The 15,932-nt window shown below is 41.7% G+C and overlaps 2 long non-coding RNA genes across 3 annotated transcripts in view; both read left to right on the top strand.

The window, feature by feature from the left end:
* The first annotated feature begins 43 nt into the window (after positions 1-43).
* LOC106048851 (uncharacterized) lies at positions 44-6,618 on the top strand. 2 transcript variants are annotated; one of them, XR_007157454.2, is made up of 3 exons: positions 44-870; positions 3,832-3,910; positions 4,847-6,618. It is a non-coding gene; the product is annotated as an uncharacterized lncRNA (long non-coding RNA). The 2 variants fall into 2 exon arrangements; XR_001214306.3 differs by lacking the exon at positions 44-870 and adding an exon at positions 2,993-3,075.
* Positions 6,619-12,196: 5,578 nt separating this feature from the next.
* LOC106048852 (uncharacterized) overlaps positions 12,197-15,932 on the top strand; it is a 69,351-nt gene continuing 65,615 nt past the window's right edge. The window contains exons 1-2 of the long non-coding RNA XR_001214309.3: positions 12,197-12,395; positions 12,495-12,632. This is a non-coding gene — a long non-coding RNA (uncharacterized lncRNA). The remainder of the gene's footprint in view (positions 12,396-12,494; positions 12,633-15,932) is intronic.

Below are 15,932 nucleotides of genomic sequence, written 5' to 3'. Positions count from 1 at the left end.
ATTTGGGAAGCAGCTAATTATGGAGCTTCCCTGAGGGCTCTGGTGGCAAGGAAGGAGTTGCTCGTGTGCTTTGGGGTGTCTGGGTGAGCTAGTGTCTCTGGGCAATTTCTAGCTGACTTCATAGTGTAATTTTTGAAGTCTACCTTGTAATGTTTTACCTGATGTCTAGCTTGGTGAGATTTGTAACCTTGTGAGTTATTTTCTAGGGCAAATGCTTAGAAACAAGCAGCAGCTGCATCTGCTGTACCTAGGTAGTGGCTAATGATGGGCTCTGATGGTTTCTCTAGTGATAGGCTGGGGGATAACAAAGCGTGGGCTTATGATCTTGGAATAATTCACACTGAACATTGCAGGTATGGGCTTCTTAAAGGCCCCCAAAATTGATCAAGACCACCTCTGACTTCACAGCAGGACCCCGAGACTTCTGCCTTTGTTTGTCACTCCTGCCCCAAGACTTTTGATTTACTTGCACCCACCCTAGTAAATGTGCTTACAGTGGCAGCTTGGTTACAAGGGAGATGAGGCTGCTGTTATTAACAAACACATTAATAGCACTTGAAGCTGTAACAATTCACAAGCCTGTGTTTAAGGCAGCTGGGAGCAGCAGCCTATCCACAAGTGCTGAGCAATTCTGAGATGCCAGGGATTTCTGAGTGTTAATTAAGCTTTCTCCCCCAGGTCACTGGGGAAATGCTTGCTGTCTGTTTTAACTTGGCCTTTTCTCCCTTTACAAAGACAGAAATCAAACATTAAGAAATGAGAAGATGGTGCAAGAATGATACAACAATCAATTAAATGCTTGCCAAAGCAGGAGTGGCTGACTCTAAGTGACACTGAGAAAACAGAAGCAACTTCCTTCCTAGATTAAAGGTGAAGTTAGAAGATCTCGTTAGCATATTTTAATGAGTTACTGCCCTTTTGGCTGACAGACAGTGACTTCCATGTGTGCATGGTACAGCTTGTAGAGGAGGTTGGCTTAACTCCTTTGTATGACTGTGGGCTCTCAGGCTGCAGATGGAGACTTGCTGTGCCCCAATGGTGGGAGCTGCAAGCCTCTGAAAATGTGCTAATGTAGTCACAGCAGGCCTCAGTGAAGGACGAGGAACATGGCAAGGTCTGTGTAAGCATAAAGTCAGTGGATTTGAGGTGGGATCCCACTTTCCTAGCGCTCTGTCTTGCTACTGCCCCGAAAGAGCAGCTGTGAGGTTTAAGATGATATGAGGCATCCTAAAGGGTGAATAAAGTCGCTTTCATTTATCAGATAATGCTTTCTTCTTACTTACTTTTTTTTTTTTTTCAATAACTCTTTGCAGAAGTACTTGGCACGGCTTCCTGCTCAATATCCTAGAGATATTAGAAAGTAGGCACAGGAGATAAGGGGTGGTTATTCACAGTGGGAGCTTAATCATAAATGGGTCCTGCTACAAATAAACATCTCTAAACAGATGCCTGGCACACAAGTAATGTCTCTATCCAGAGATTTATTCTATTTCATCAGTTTAAGATAATTGACAGGATTTTGTTTCATAAGTCTGTTTCAAGTTTGGGGGGGGAGGAGGTGATCTTTTTTTCTGGAAGCTGGGAGCTTGCAAGGATAACTTGCAGCAACTTCAGCTTTTAAACATGTTTAACAGTAGTTCAAAATAAAAGCCACAACAATGATCACAACTGATGGATATGGTCCTTCAGCGAGGCAAACTAGGGGGATTTGGCAACCCAGCCCTTCTCAGCAAGGATATCATGCAGTGCTTGGGGATGTTGGCCCTCCAGAACAGACAGCTTTACTGCTGGCACTGCAAATTAGGGCTTTCTGTTGTCTAAGCACTTGATCAAAAGCTTCTTGTCAGGAAGAATTAGTAGCTAAGAAAAAAAAACAACTAAAAATCTTAGGCTTGAAGCAAGCTGATAAATGATGTTTTTCCTTCTGGACCATCCATCATATTTTTTTTTCTGATCATAGTGATGCAAAGGATGGATGAGTTGTTTTTTCAGCTTGCTCTGACTTGCCATATGCAAAATATTTGTGTATGGGTGCTAATCCTCGCTCTCAGATGAGTTCCTCAATCTGTCTAACAAAGTTTTACACCCAACTGAATTTTCTTTTCAAGCTGGAACTCCATTCAGTCTCTGAGGTGTACTGGCAAGGCGTTTTTCCAAGATGCTTTCTTCATGCTCTACTGGATCACAAGAATGTTAAGTAGCTGTCAATACCATACAGAGTAATAGAAAGTGTAGTAGGCAGTCTTATACATATATTTAACCTCTAATGGGGATTCACTGGCTTCAGTTGGGCTCCTCTACAGTCAGGAACTCTCCAAAGTGCCCTTGCAGTGGCCAGACTCTGCCCAACTCTGACTGTGCAGTGGTGAAAAAGCATTTCCTTTTCCTGCTTCTCCCCTCCCTTAGTAAAAAGTATGGTCAAGATGATCTGCTATAGGTCTGATCCTTCATTCAGGTAGTAATTTAATGCTATGGATCCTCAAAGGAATTTAGCAGAATTCAGGTGTGGGTGTTTTGTATGTCTGGGCACTGCTCCGCCCTAGCTTGGACATCAGGTGTAGATTTAGGGACGTGGCTTGAGGCACATTGCTCAAAATGTGAATATCAAGGGGAATTTTTTTTCTCACTCACTACTTGAAGGGCTCAACCATTCATTAGCCCATAAAAATATATATACATTGCTGCAATATTACTCAAAACAGTGAATGAAATAGCAGTCCTGTTTTTCTTCTAGTGAAAGAAAGTCCATGTAAAATTTGGCACCTGCAGTAAGAGCTGAACAATGAAATAAACGTACCCATGAGTGAAGCAGAGCATTTTTAGCTTCGGCTGACATACAGTTGATGTCTCTATTTGACATGGCCTTCAGGAAGGATTTCTTTAATTCGTTTATAGACCTTGAAGTGTAAAATTGATCTCTTCTGGCTGTTTCTGATACTTCTTAGCAAACAAATGCTCCTTCCCCCAGGAAAGGCCTTTATATACTTAGATTAATGATATGTAGAGTAACAGGAGCTCTTCAGTCAGCAGTCTAAAGGATAAGGCTTGAGCTATGACTGTTTCCTTGCTTATTAGGTAAGTGATGCATTAATTCTGTTGTGATGTTTATCTCAAGTAGCGCTATGTGTCTGGATGCTGTTAAGTGGCTTAATTATCTTTTTCTGTCCTCTACTTGCAAAGAGGTCAAATGCAGTACAAGGGAGCAAATCCCCAGTAATTTGATATTGAACTATTTTCAAAGGTTATTTGTGGTACGGAAGCTTTTCTCCTTGTCAGATAGGAAGCACTCCAGTTTTGAGAATTCTGGAGTCCTGGAGCACAAAATACTTATTTCTGGATAATTTCAGGAGATGCGTAGTCCCTGATATCTGCATGAGACTCAGCAATGTCTGTTCTTTTGGTAGAAACCTGTTAACACTGAAGACAGATCCATTAATGAACTGTGTTACCTTTAATAATTGTATTTTTTTTGAGCTGCAGTGTATTTCTGATTACAAAATGTAATTAGAACATGAAGCCCTTTAAGCTAAGGTACAGGTGCTAATGTGTAGGTGGAGTTCTCGAAGTCCCAGACACTCTAGTGTCACTATTTAGTGACTGCTTAGTGCTTCCTTACACATTATGGCACTCAGTTTTCTAGTGCAAAGCTCAATCTTGTCCATCAGAAACTTCAAATATGGCCAAGCTGCCCTGGATGACCCAGACTGAAGCAGGATCCCACGTGGGCTTGAGTGTTGACATAGAAATAAGTATTTGATAGAATAAATCCATGCTGCCAGATTGCAATATGGGATTTTTGTTTCTGGATGGACTTGATCTCTTGTTTTGCAGGAACAGTGTGATTGGCATGTCTAAGCAGCAGGAAAACACTAGACTGCAGGATAATTCCACAAGGAAAGAGGAGAAAAGGGTAAGTTAACTCATGTATTTTAATTGCAGTTCTGTAAGAGGCTTCACCATAGCAAACAGATAGCATGTCAATAACAAAACAGAAATAAACCTGGCAGAGCAAATAACCTTTCCCCTTGCTAATTAATGAACCTGCTAGAAAATGCCAGGCAGGAAGCGTTCAAGGGACTTTGTGATGCTGTCACCCAGAGATGTCAGCAAGTCAATGTGGAGTTGAACATGAGCTGTGTAGATAAAGCAGGACTGACAGATTACTTCTGTGGACATTATTATAACTTCTGGAGATGACAATGAAAACTAGAGAGTTCTAAGCTACTCTATTTGATTTCTTCCTTTAATTCCTTTTAGCTGTCAGTTTAATCAGGGGCTGTGTGAACTTGGTTGTGAATTAAATCATACAGGGGAGTGGTTTGCTTAAGCTTCTGTATAGGGACCTGGGGTTTGGTGTGGTCCATATAACAGGCTGTCATTTGTTCTGTGGCCTCTGTAGACAGCCTCTCAACGTGGCAGCAATAGCACCAAAAGCCATCACAACCTGTCTGAGCAGCAGGTAACTGCAAATACTTTCACAAAAGCACACGCAGAAACAACGAGCCTCTGAAAGCCCTCAGATGGAAGGTAAACTGGAACATGACTGGCCTTGGATGTGGCATTTTTAATATTTACTGTTTTTTCTTGAGGAAAAACTATAATGTATGGAATTCAGTTTTTAATGAGATACTCAGAAGGCTCCCACTACAGGAAAAACCCTTCCTAAAGCCTGGTGCCTGTTCTCAGTCTGTTGTGCAAAACCAGGCTCTCTGATGTGATCAGGCACTTGGCAGGCAAAATTCTTCTGCAAAATGTGTGAATTGCAAACACTCTATGTTACCAGATCCTGATGTCTTAAGTGTTACTAAAAGCTCCAGAGCTTTCAATAACCAGTCCTTTATTTCAGATTCTCCCACCCATCTAATGCAAGAACAAAGGGATAAGATTTACTGGGGAGACTTCAAGTGAAAGCGCTTCTGTGTCCTGCATTTCATCCTCCACTGAGCTTCAGCTACCAAGGAAATACATAGATGACGACACATCTGTTAAGAACACAGCAAGAACAATCTTTCTGCTTTCTCATCTCAACCACTTCAACAGAGCCAAATCCTCTCATCTTGCTTCATTACATGTTTACTTGCATGCTGTAATCAAATGTAACAAACTGATGTCCAAGGTAACCTCGAGTGTACAATGCACACAGATTCTCAGAGCTGGAAATGCTTTTTGTTATGTCTGACAAGTGGTCTTTGACAAGCCGTGTGTGCAGCGAGTGATGCAAGGCACTGGCATAGTCACTGAATAATGTGGAAGCAGCCATGGGGTTGTGCTCTTTGAGTTGAGGGTTCAAGATCCCCTTGGCTTCCCAGTTAAGCTCATGGAGAGCTTCAGTCTGGAAATCTGATTTAAAGTGACTGGGCTGATAGTGCTCAACAGAACTGCAGCAAAATAGATAATGTAGCAAGTGTAGGGGTGAAGTCTCTGAAGCCAAGTCTGTATTAAGCTATTTTAAAAAATAATGAAAAATCAATACTACTTCCTGTCTTCATTTGCTATCAGGTGAGAATTTGGTGTTGCTTGTAATTTTTTCTCAGTGGCTTAGAAGCTTAACTTCTATCTCAAAGATGAGCTTGAATATTTGGGGAATGAAGTGATATTTATGGGGCCTAGTAGTTCTCTGCCTGTATGATTCTTCCATAGGATTCAACAAGGGACTGTTCAATGTGCTTCTTGGTTAAATAAAATCTTCTGGAGCAGTGTTCTGCATTTCATGTGCAAAGCTAGAGCTGGCTACCTAAAACCTTTCATTCTGGAGAATTTGGGGGCATTGACAGGTCCCCTAGGTCCTGAGGACAAGGGTAGGCCCGTGGGACCATAGAGGCCCGTAGAGGTAGGCCCGTAGAGGCCCATATACCTGTGGAAGGGTTGGTGGCTTACTCAGATCTCAGGCTGAGCGGATCCTGCTGTTTGGTGTCAGGTCCCTGCTGATTCTCCAGTCGCAGCAAAGCCCAGAAGAGGTCTGAAAAAAGCCCTGGCTGCAAAATAAACCTGGTATGTGCAAACCGGGAGTGGTCGGGAGACAAAGGGAAGGGACGTGGCCGAATTGCATTCCCCTGTAGTGAAGAAGGAAAGATGTATTATCAAAAATGGTTTTTCTTTGTCTCGCATAGCTACAATAAAAATGTTCAGGCTGCAGAACCATGAAAAGAAATTCATTTACTTGGACTACGCAAGGAATTATGATGAGATTTCTAGCTAATGGCCTTTGACAGATAGAAGGGGTAATAGAAATGCAACTTTATTCTCAATCAAAGAAGCAATGAAATGAGGTTTTGAAATGATAAACCTTGTCACACTGAAGCCATCTATTTGTTTTGTGAAAGAAGCAGTTTCTGACTGAGCAGGAAAGGGAACTGGGGAGGTCAGTGGGACAAGCCTCAAAGAGCAAAGCAATCGGGGGGACACCAACCTCAATTTGGTGTAGCTATGATTACTGCCCTTCCCAAAAGCAATCAGTGGCTGTGTAAAGATGCAGTTTACTAGTGTCTTGTGCTGTCCCAGTGTAGCTGAACTTCTGGTTAGCACTCCATGCTTAAAAATCACACCCTTAACCACCAGCTATGGCAGGGCAAACCCTCACGCTACCACGCTGCTATGATATAAGTAGGGGTGCAAACTGACTTGGAGTGTTTGCAGTAGGAAAACACCAGCATGGAGCTGTTGTCTGGATTAGAAGGTTGAGTGCTGGTCAGCAAGAAACAAGAGAAAGTACACGGTGCTTTTTACAGATCACTTCAAGGCTTTCAATATCAGAGTTTCCTATAACCAGACACTAGCTGCCACGAGATTGATCTGTCTGATACAGGGGAAATAAAAGCCCTGGAAAGGCATACTGAGGGGCAGAAAAAAATTATTTAATGTGATAGAAGCAAATGGTGCTTCTGGGAAATAGCTCTCCAGAAATGCCAAAAATGCTAATCCTAAATACATGAGCTTTTCCAGCCTCAGCAATAAGAGATTAGCAACAAAGGCTATTATTTTATCAGGTAAAATTAAGAAGATAAAAAGGCGCTAAATAGTTAACGTTAATGAAGGGCACAATTTTGTGCCTCTGTGAAGCGAGAAGTAATTTCGCAACTGTTTTCCAGTGGATGCTGACTGGAACACGAATATTCTGCTGCTTGAAGAGCTATCACCAAAGCTACGCATGGGGTGGACCACTTTTATTCTGAGTGTTTTTGCAGAGAGCACAGCAATGTAATAAGTGTGTTATGGGTGACTCAGGCCTGATAAATCTTCAGGCTCAGGCTACGATTTACAGGAAGGAAAAATAAACCTTTTGAACCACGAGATGAAAAACAACCCTGGGTCTGTTGCTAAATATAGCTCTGGTTGTGAAAGCAGAATTTGATTTGCAGAAATTTACCGAGGTAGGGAATGGCAAGACTGAATATAAAGTAATGTAACGGGGTAAGAATCAGCAGCATGCATACAGAGTGGCAGAAAAGGAGGGTGAAGACAGAAACCAGACAGTTGCAGGTTTTAAACAAGCAGGATTAGGCTGTGCTTTCAGCTGGAGCTTGAAGCCTGAGCATCTGCTTCAGCAAGATGGCAGTGGCCATGGGAGACATTTGGGTTTCACAGATTTTCACCTGTAGAAAACATCCATTACTTCTTCCTTACCCTCGGTTATAACATTTTTTTACTGCCTGAGAGTCTAATACCGTATGTTTCATTGGAGCTGTACTTAATTCATATCTGTTTAAGTCATATGCTTATAAATGACCCAAGGGACAGATCCAGAGCTCATGGACTTGCGTGCAGTGCCAGTGGTCAGGGATGCTGTACAAGCCGAATGAGCTTAATATATACCACTTAATATATACCACTGTAGCTTAATATATACCACTGTATACCACTTTTTGCAAAGCCACTGCAGCATTTGCCAATGCTTGTCCTGAACACCCTATTAACTAAATGTTTTGAAGCTGTTACAGCATACTAATAATGATGAATACTTTTTGTGGGTGCCATGGAGTGCTGTAGGGAAAATCAATGGTCTGCGTGGGAATAAATCTTGCTTTTTTGTCTTTGCAGCAAAATATATCTTTTGAAAGTACAGAGAAGACAATGACTAAAATTGGCCAGAAAAAGGTATCAACATCAGTCGAGAATAACTACAATAAAAACATGTATTACAGACACTAATGATAACATGAGTAACTGTGAGCCTTAAATTTTAAAAGGAATACAACTTGACAATGTATCACTTTTGGACAGAATAATTTTTTTATTAATTTTCTTTTGCTCAGTAGTGGAGTCTATCCTAAGACTTTTTTAGTTCTGTGAATCTGGAAGATTTAGTGCTAGAAATCCCATTGCCCTCCATCCCCATGCAGAGTTTTGGTGTGTGGATATTAAACGCATAACCGTGCTAATATGCCAGATATCTGCCAAATAATTTCTGCTGGATCTGGAAACATAATTGCTGCTGAGACAAAAATGATTGAAAACCACTTGAAGTGTTCAAAGTCCAGCTGAGGCAGAAATACGTATTCTGCCTCTTTATTCTTCCAGTGACTGCATATCCATTGAAGTCAGATAAAACACCCAGCATTACTCAACACTTGAAAGACCGAATGGCATTTGTGCTGCAGTTGAATTGTTCTTAAGAAACTACTAGAATTTCAAACCCTCAGCCATTTTTACTGCAAACTGATACTGTCCCAACTTGTGCAGGCTTAATGAAAACTGGCGTCCTTTTAACCAAAAAAGAAAGTGAGAAGAATCAGGTGTCCTCATTGTATAAAGAAGTAAAGCTGATATTCCAGAGATTTTACACGGACTATATTTTTCACAGATACAGTTCCCCAGATAATGGAGCATACCTCTATGTACTGTTCAAAGAGTCTTAAAGAAAAGATGTACATAAAGGTTGGTTTTGACCTAGATTTTTCTTTGATAGCTTTCCACTTAGCTGCTAGTGGACAGGCAGAAAGCCATCAACCCTCTTAGCAGTATTAATGCCTGCAAAAGGGATATGAGAAATGACTGATAACTGACTTTTTCCCTTGTCCTTACAGATGGTAACTCCTGTGTCCTAATACCTGGTTTGAACACTTACACTCTGAGGAAAGAAGCTGGGCATTGAGGGACTGATGCTCAGATTAGGGAAGCTCTGCCGAGGTACACTTTTTTATGCTACTTGCAGCTGCTGGAAATCCAGCAGCACTGAAATCAGCACCACAGAGATTTATACCAGTTTGGAAATCTACTTTTTTTCCCCCCCTTCTTTTCAGAATTGGGCTCTCTGAAGTCAGTGGTGTTATACAGATTTATATGAATGACTTTTCTAAGAAATCCCTACACACCACCCAAAATCACTGTAGTACTTAGGAGCATCTTCATCTGACAGATGCTATCATCCTCTTTTCTGCATGCTGTTTATCTAATCACGTGGAATTGGATGCTTATATTGCGCACAATTGAGTCTGTTAGGGGGATCCTGATCTGATTGGGGGGGTCCCAGAGCTGTATGAGGGATTATGAGGATAAAAGGCATAGAAACACAGAACAGAGATCTAGAAAAATGTGATTTTAGATTGCATTAAAAGGCCTGAAGATGCTTTTGTTATGCCTAACCTGAAAGAATAACCAAAACATAAACAAATTATATCATAATCCCATAAACAGGCCGTTTTAAAACGCAGCTATTGAAAGGCATTTTTTTTCTGTGTAGAATTTGGTGTAAAGATTTTAATAATTTTAATCTTCTTTATAAAAAGGTAATGTAAGTTTCCAGTGCACAGCAGTCCCAGAAACCTAGACTTTCTTATTAGAGTCATAAAACCTCACCCACCTAAATGCAATTGCTGATCGGAAGCAGCTGAAATATTTCAACCTTAAGGCAAATTATTTCCCAATGTTATACTTTTACTGCAGCATTTTGTTATAAAAGACTGGGTGGTATCTATCCCCAGCCATGCCCTAGTGCCTTTATCTTATGTGTTCCTCCCTCCTCTACCTTTTATTCTGAGTGCGTTTGAAGGATTTGAAGATTGCCATTAAATGGAACCATTTTTCTTTTTTCTTTAACATCTTCCTTTGTTTTTTGTTTTTTCTTCTTCTCTCCTGGATTACCTGTGTAAGAGTGTCTATAAATGTCAGAGCAAGTCAGGCGTGCAACAGCCGGAGACTAAATATAGAGTCTAATAAAAACATACAGGCATAGGAGAATGCCACAGGAAGGAGAACACCTCCAGTTCTTGTGACAGATGCTCCGCTTATTCACAGCAGGGATTTGTTAACTTCTCCACCACGGGCCAGGTCTTGGTCTCACCAAAGTGTTGAATGCTTCAGTAAGAGTTATATCATCCAGAAAGAGACAAATCTGTTTGCAAACACTCTCTGCTGGGGCCGGATTTCTTTTGAAGACTCGAGCCCCATCAGACACCACAATGGCAAAGAACTCGGCACTAATGTTCAAATTAAGCATTGTAAGAAGCAATGGGAGGAGATTCAGGGCTTATTTCAATTTTCAGCTGGAGATGGGACAGAACCTGCAGTGCCTGAGAGCTGGGAGAAGGGCTAAAATGAGGTGAGCCACCCCACTCCCAAGGTTCAAAAATCCACTGCAGCTGGTGATGTAATTGCTATTGTTTTTAAGACCATTAGGTAAAACTCATATTAGAAATAAATATTTTAGTGAGGCCTTTATTTGTATGCCCAGTGTTGGTGCTAAAAATATGAGAAAATAAAGAGATAATTATCCAATTCCTGTTGATCGTGGAATGCCTAAGAGTTTTTTAATAACAGAAATAAAACAGATTGATATGCATTCCACCACCTACTAAATTCACTGGGTTTGTTCTTATCTGGGATAAATCAGCACATGCCTCATGTAAACAAGGTATTGGATCTGGCAGTTCGCAAAAAATCTATGATACGAGAGGATTAATGTGCTTTTAAATTTGTTTTTGAAAATGACATGGGCATTAAACTGATCAGCTCAGCTGCAATGTGCTTGCCCAAAGAGTTTTGCAATCCAATAATCACATAACAGACTTTCCTAGAGATCTCAACTAATGCCAGATGGAAAAAGGTGAACAAAGAGAACGGCAAGATATGAGAAGGAGGGTTGATGCAGTCCTACCCTCACCTCTGAGAATTGCTTATCAGTTGTCCGGTTGATCCGGGCCTCTCTTCTGTAGGATGCTTGGCAGTGGATATACCTTTGGGCCAGCCTTAAAAAAGGGTCCACGAGTCTCCTATCTTACATGTATACGTGTAGATGATTGAAGATATACGTGGGCCTTAGCTGTCCACAGCTTGTTCTGTGCAGAGGGAGTTGTTTTTTTTTCTAGTGGCATTGTTTTAGATTGATCTTGCCTGGCCACCAGACACCACCCAGCTGCCTTCTCACCCCCACCCCTCTGCAGGATGGGGCAGGGAGGAAAAAAAGGGTGAGAAAGGCCTCATGTGTTGAGACCAAGACAGCAAGATTACTTACCAACCACCACCATGGGCAAAATAGACTCAGTTTAGGAAAAATGTATTTATTGTCAATAAAAATAGATTTGGACAGTGAGAAGCAGTGGCAATAAAATACTTTCCCCTCTAACCCCACCTTTCTCCTAGACTCAACATCACTCCTTCATTCCCTACTCCTCTTCCTCCTTGCCTACTCTTGGAGTCCAGCACCTTTGCTTTCTGTAATAAAATAGCATCATCTTGGGTATAATCCCAGGCAAGACGATAGCTGAGGAGAACCTCTCATCAGACCCCTGGGCTCTGTTATGCACCCTGACACTGCTGCTCTCTTTATAACTGGTAAGGCATGCCTCCCTTTGGAAGGCATTCCTTACTAGAGCTATCAAAAATTACTTTTGACTAGCTTACAAAATACACCAGGCTTTTAATTAATCAGATAGAAAGACAAACGTATTTAAGACACAGGTTGGTAATTTATTTGAAGACAGCTGCAGTCAGATAAACTGCCTAAGATGCTATTGTTTTGCCAAAAAAAAAAATATTCTGCTCATTGATCTCCCTGGATTGCTTTTATTTTGTGGGTAAATGTGTTTGTAGTTTTGAAGACAAGTTATAATACAACCAGATTGTGTGTTTTCAGTGTTTTACAAACACCCAAACTGAGGCCAGAGCCTCAGTTGCCATAAATTAACTCACCTGCATTAGGGTCCAGTGATTTCAACAACCCCCTCCTAACCACCTGGGAATAATAAAGAGCATTTTTAAGGCTTTAATTGCCCCTCAATCTATTGAACAAGGAAATAAGACAGGGGAGTAGTACTGATCTCATTTTTTTTTTGACCTGCCTGCCTTTTAGTCATACCTCGGGTCAGAACTGGCTTTTTCCCCTAAGCGTTCCTCTGTGTGAGGGGGTGGACAGAGAAGAGTAAAAGATGGATGGCAGCACCTATCCTTACTGCTTAGATGTAATTACTTTGATTACGTTACTTGTTGCTGGAAACAGAAGAGTAAGCTCTTCTCCCCCCCAAGGATTCAACCTTACTGAGTTTCTGTTTGTTCCCCAGTACCTTCAGAGCACTTCACACCTGCAGGTGCTGCTGAAAAAATGCTGACTTGCAAGTGGGCTGGATACAGGAACATGACATGGAGGAGAACACTAAAATGCTCTTCCAGCCTTCCCACAGCCTGTCTGCAGCTGGAATGTAAGTGCATGCTCTTTTCTTGCGTTTTGTGAACTGCAGCTCGATGATGTTCGTGGGGACGCTGTGGTACAAGGTGCTACTTCTCTCCCTGCCTGCTGAGTTTATTTACTCTTACTGCTACAGCTAACCCCTGGAGGGGTTTCTGAGACGTTCACTTGTTAGGAGCATCCTGGTCCTGGAGGGATACGTATCAGTTGTCTGAAAAAGTAATGAAATAATTCTGCGGGAGACGTCTTCCGCAGAACAGTGTTGAGCAGGTGTCTGGCCCGAGGGGTACCTGGAGAAGGGCAGCGATGCAGGCACCGCGGGTTTTGCTTTGGTGCTGTAATTAGGTACAGGAAGGAAGACGAGTGAAAGCCCATTGTTATTCCGCTCAGAGCTCGGTTTTGCTAACGCAGCACAGCCTACGCTTCTGACTCACTGGTCTCTGCCAAGCAGAGGACTTCTTCCAAGCAGAGCTGCTTGACTCAAAGTCAGATCAGAGCAACCAGGAGCATTTCCAGGGCTTCTCTACAGGCAGCTGCCATCTCATCTTCCTTACCTCTTGCTTTGCCTCTAGACAGCTTGTCGTGTAATTTTATGGAGCAGGTGGTAAGGGAGAGAGGTCATCAGCCAGTACAGATATCTTTTCATTAATCTCTTGACTCTTTCAAAGGCATCTGAAATAGGAACATCAAAATTAGAAGGTCCTAGGTCATATAACGCGTATAAATCAGCCAAGCTGGCAATGCTTTAGCTCCATGCGCTGTTTGATTCAGCAAGAGGTATTTTTACAACATTGCAAAGGTATCTTTCTGCCATCTTGAGCTGACTGCCTGCCTGCGTGCGTGGCTGTTGGGAGCCTGTCTGTCAGGAGAGCAGGAGCAGGTTACTCCAACACAGGAGGGCGAAGCTATGAAAGGGAACAGCTGTGCCCCCGTGAGCATATGGTATCCCTGACTCCAACTCCCTTTTGTGCAGAGGACAGTTCCAATATGGGCATGTCTAGCAGGTTAGTGTATCATCTCCTTTGTTAGGAAGGAAGCTTACAACGTGAGGCTTCTTGCAGTGTCATTCTGGCCTTTCTGTGCTTTCAAAATAGCTGTCTTGATGCTAGGAACTAGTCTGCAACTGGTTTAATTGGTCTGCTGACATATGGAGCAATACCAACTGGTGTCAGCTGGATATCTGTCTGAGAGCTCCTATGGTCTTGTTGGCTAGTTCAGATAACATTTAAAAAAAAAAGTGGAGATTACCTCTAAGAAGTCATCAGAAGCTTAAAGATCGGAATAACAGGGGGATTGGGATGCTAATGTATTTTCCTAGAGGGATTTTTCCTCCTGATTTCTGTGGCAGAAATTCTTATCTTCACATTGTGAACAGCAAAACAGAGCAGCTTGCTCAGACTCTAGTGTGGAATTTGCTTAGTCTTATCATTAGCTATATTTGCAGGGTTGATTCTTTTCACACCTACTGTGGAAACTAGGAGTCACTCTGCTGGGCTGCAGCAATTTAAATGTGATCAGAAACCCTCACATTTCAGCACAATGGTGTGGGTAAGCTGAGCTGAACGTCAAGCGTCTGATTTGAAGCTGTTAAATCAGAGAGGCCATGCTGAAGGAAACGTGCCATTCCCTAGAGGGCTGGACAAGGCTTTATTAGGTTGGTTATTGGAATGATTTGAAATTCCATCTTTGCTCCCGGGAATTACAGAACTAATTATAATATGGCAATAATATCTTTTTGACAGAGATCTGAGAGCCCTCGAAGAATGTTCCTTATGTCTCTTGTGTGATAGGTGAGAAGGATCACATTGTCCACAGGTTTGCCCATTTTGAAAAATGATGATGACAGGCAAGAGGTGGGTCTCCTTTAATGAGCTCTGATCCTTTGATGTAGTTCCTTTGTTCTGAAGGACTTTTGTCTCCTTGGGGCACACCTTACACTGCATTGATATGAATTTCATAGGCTATTTTGCAGGATCATTGTTACTATATTTATGGCTGGCTTTTTATGAGTATACTTTGTGAGAAGGTTTGGTCTAAATCAGAAATGAGAGGAGAATTGGGATGGTTATTTCTTGTGGTTATTACGCTGAAAGCGAAATTGAATTTCATATATTTTAAGATTCTGTGCTGTAATTTGGTCTCCTTTTTGCCTTGGCATTGTATCTTGGGTGGCTAAGGAATTTCATTTAGGATAATTTTCTTGCTAGTGTACAGGAAATTTTTTCTGCCAGAGAAAATTACATTGAACTTGGTGTCAAATATTTCTTTGCATGGGCAGGATGATTTCAGCTGTCTGCATATGCAGTATTGAAGAGGGGATGTGAAACTTGGTTATCTAACCATCAGGGTGTTTTAAGATTTACAACACGCTTTCAGTCTCTTAAAAAGAAAACAATGTATTATCATGTGATCGTAGATCTACATGCATAAATATTTCCAGGGAGACCTGTTTCCTTAAGGCATTAGTCAGGCTGAGCAGGTGGAATTAAGCTAAATGGTTTTGGACAGCTTTATTGACATCTAACAATAATCAATATATTATGTTTGCATGTGGTGTCCTGTAATTTTAAGGTTATGAGTAACCTTTGGCCTCTGACCTTCCAAAGGAACGGAGAGAGAATGGTATAAGTTGGCAGTTGTTGCGGCCCTGCTGAATTTTCTGCTTTTGCTTGATTGTGGGGAGGCTTCTTTTTTAGAAGAGAAATAAAGACTCTTGCTCATTTTTCTCTTGCAAAATGATGGTGGAAGTATTCTGCAGTAAGATTTCTACAGGTCCTGTCCTCCCTTTCCTGTAGGAGCTGGAAGGACACGAGGTAGCAACGTATTTTTTTAAAACTGATTTGGTCTTGCTGGCAAAAGAAGGTGATGAAATAACCTGAAGTATATAATTCCAAATCAGATTCTCAACTGCACCTGTGTTTTTTTCTGGAGTGATAAAGACAACCAGAAACTTGTCCATCATAGACTTTTTTTTTTGCAGACAAGAATTGCATAGGGATGACAAAGTGACCACAATACCATTTTTTCTCTTCAATATATCTAATGCAGAGAGTAAAGAAATGCTTTAGTTGTTGGCTTCCAAGACCCTGAAGAGTACTGGATACACAACTGACTACTTTATTTTTTCTCTAATTTTCTGTTGCCAGGAAAAATCATGGAATGGTTTGGGTTGGAAGGGACCTTTTAAAGATCATCCAGTTCCAAACATCCTGGCAGGGACACCTTCCGTCAGACCAGGCTGCCCCCAGCCCCATCCAACCTGGCCTTGGGCACCCCCAGGGATGGGGCATCCACAGCTTCTCTGGGCAGCCTG

The sequence above is a fragment of the Anser cygnoides genome, chromosome 26 (genome assembly GCF_040182565.1).
Source record: "Anser cygnoides isolate HZ-2024a breed goose chromosome 26, Taihu_goose_T2T_genome, whole genome shotgun sequence".
In the NCBI taxonomy this organism is placed as follows: Eukaryota; Metazoa; Chordata; class Aves; order Anseriformes; family Anatidae; genus Anser; species Anser cygnoides.
This window is presented reverse-complemented; position numbering and strand designations above follow the sequence as displayed.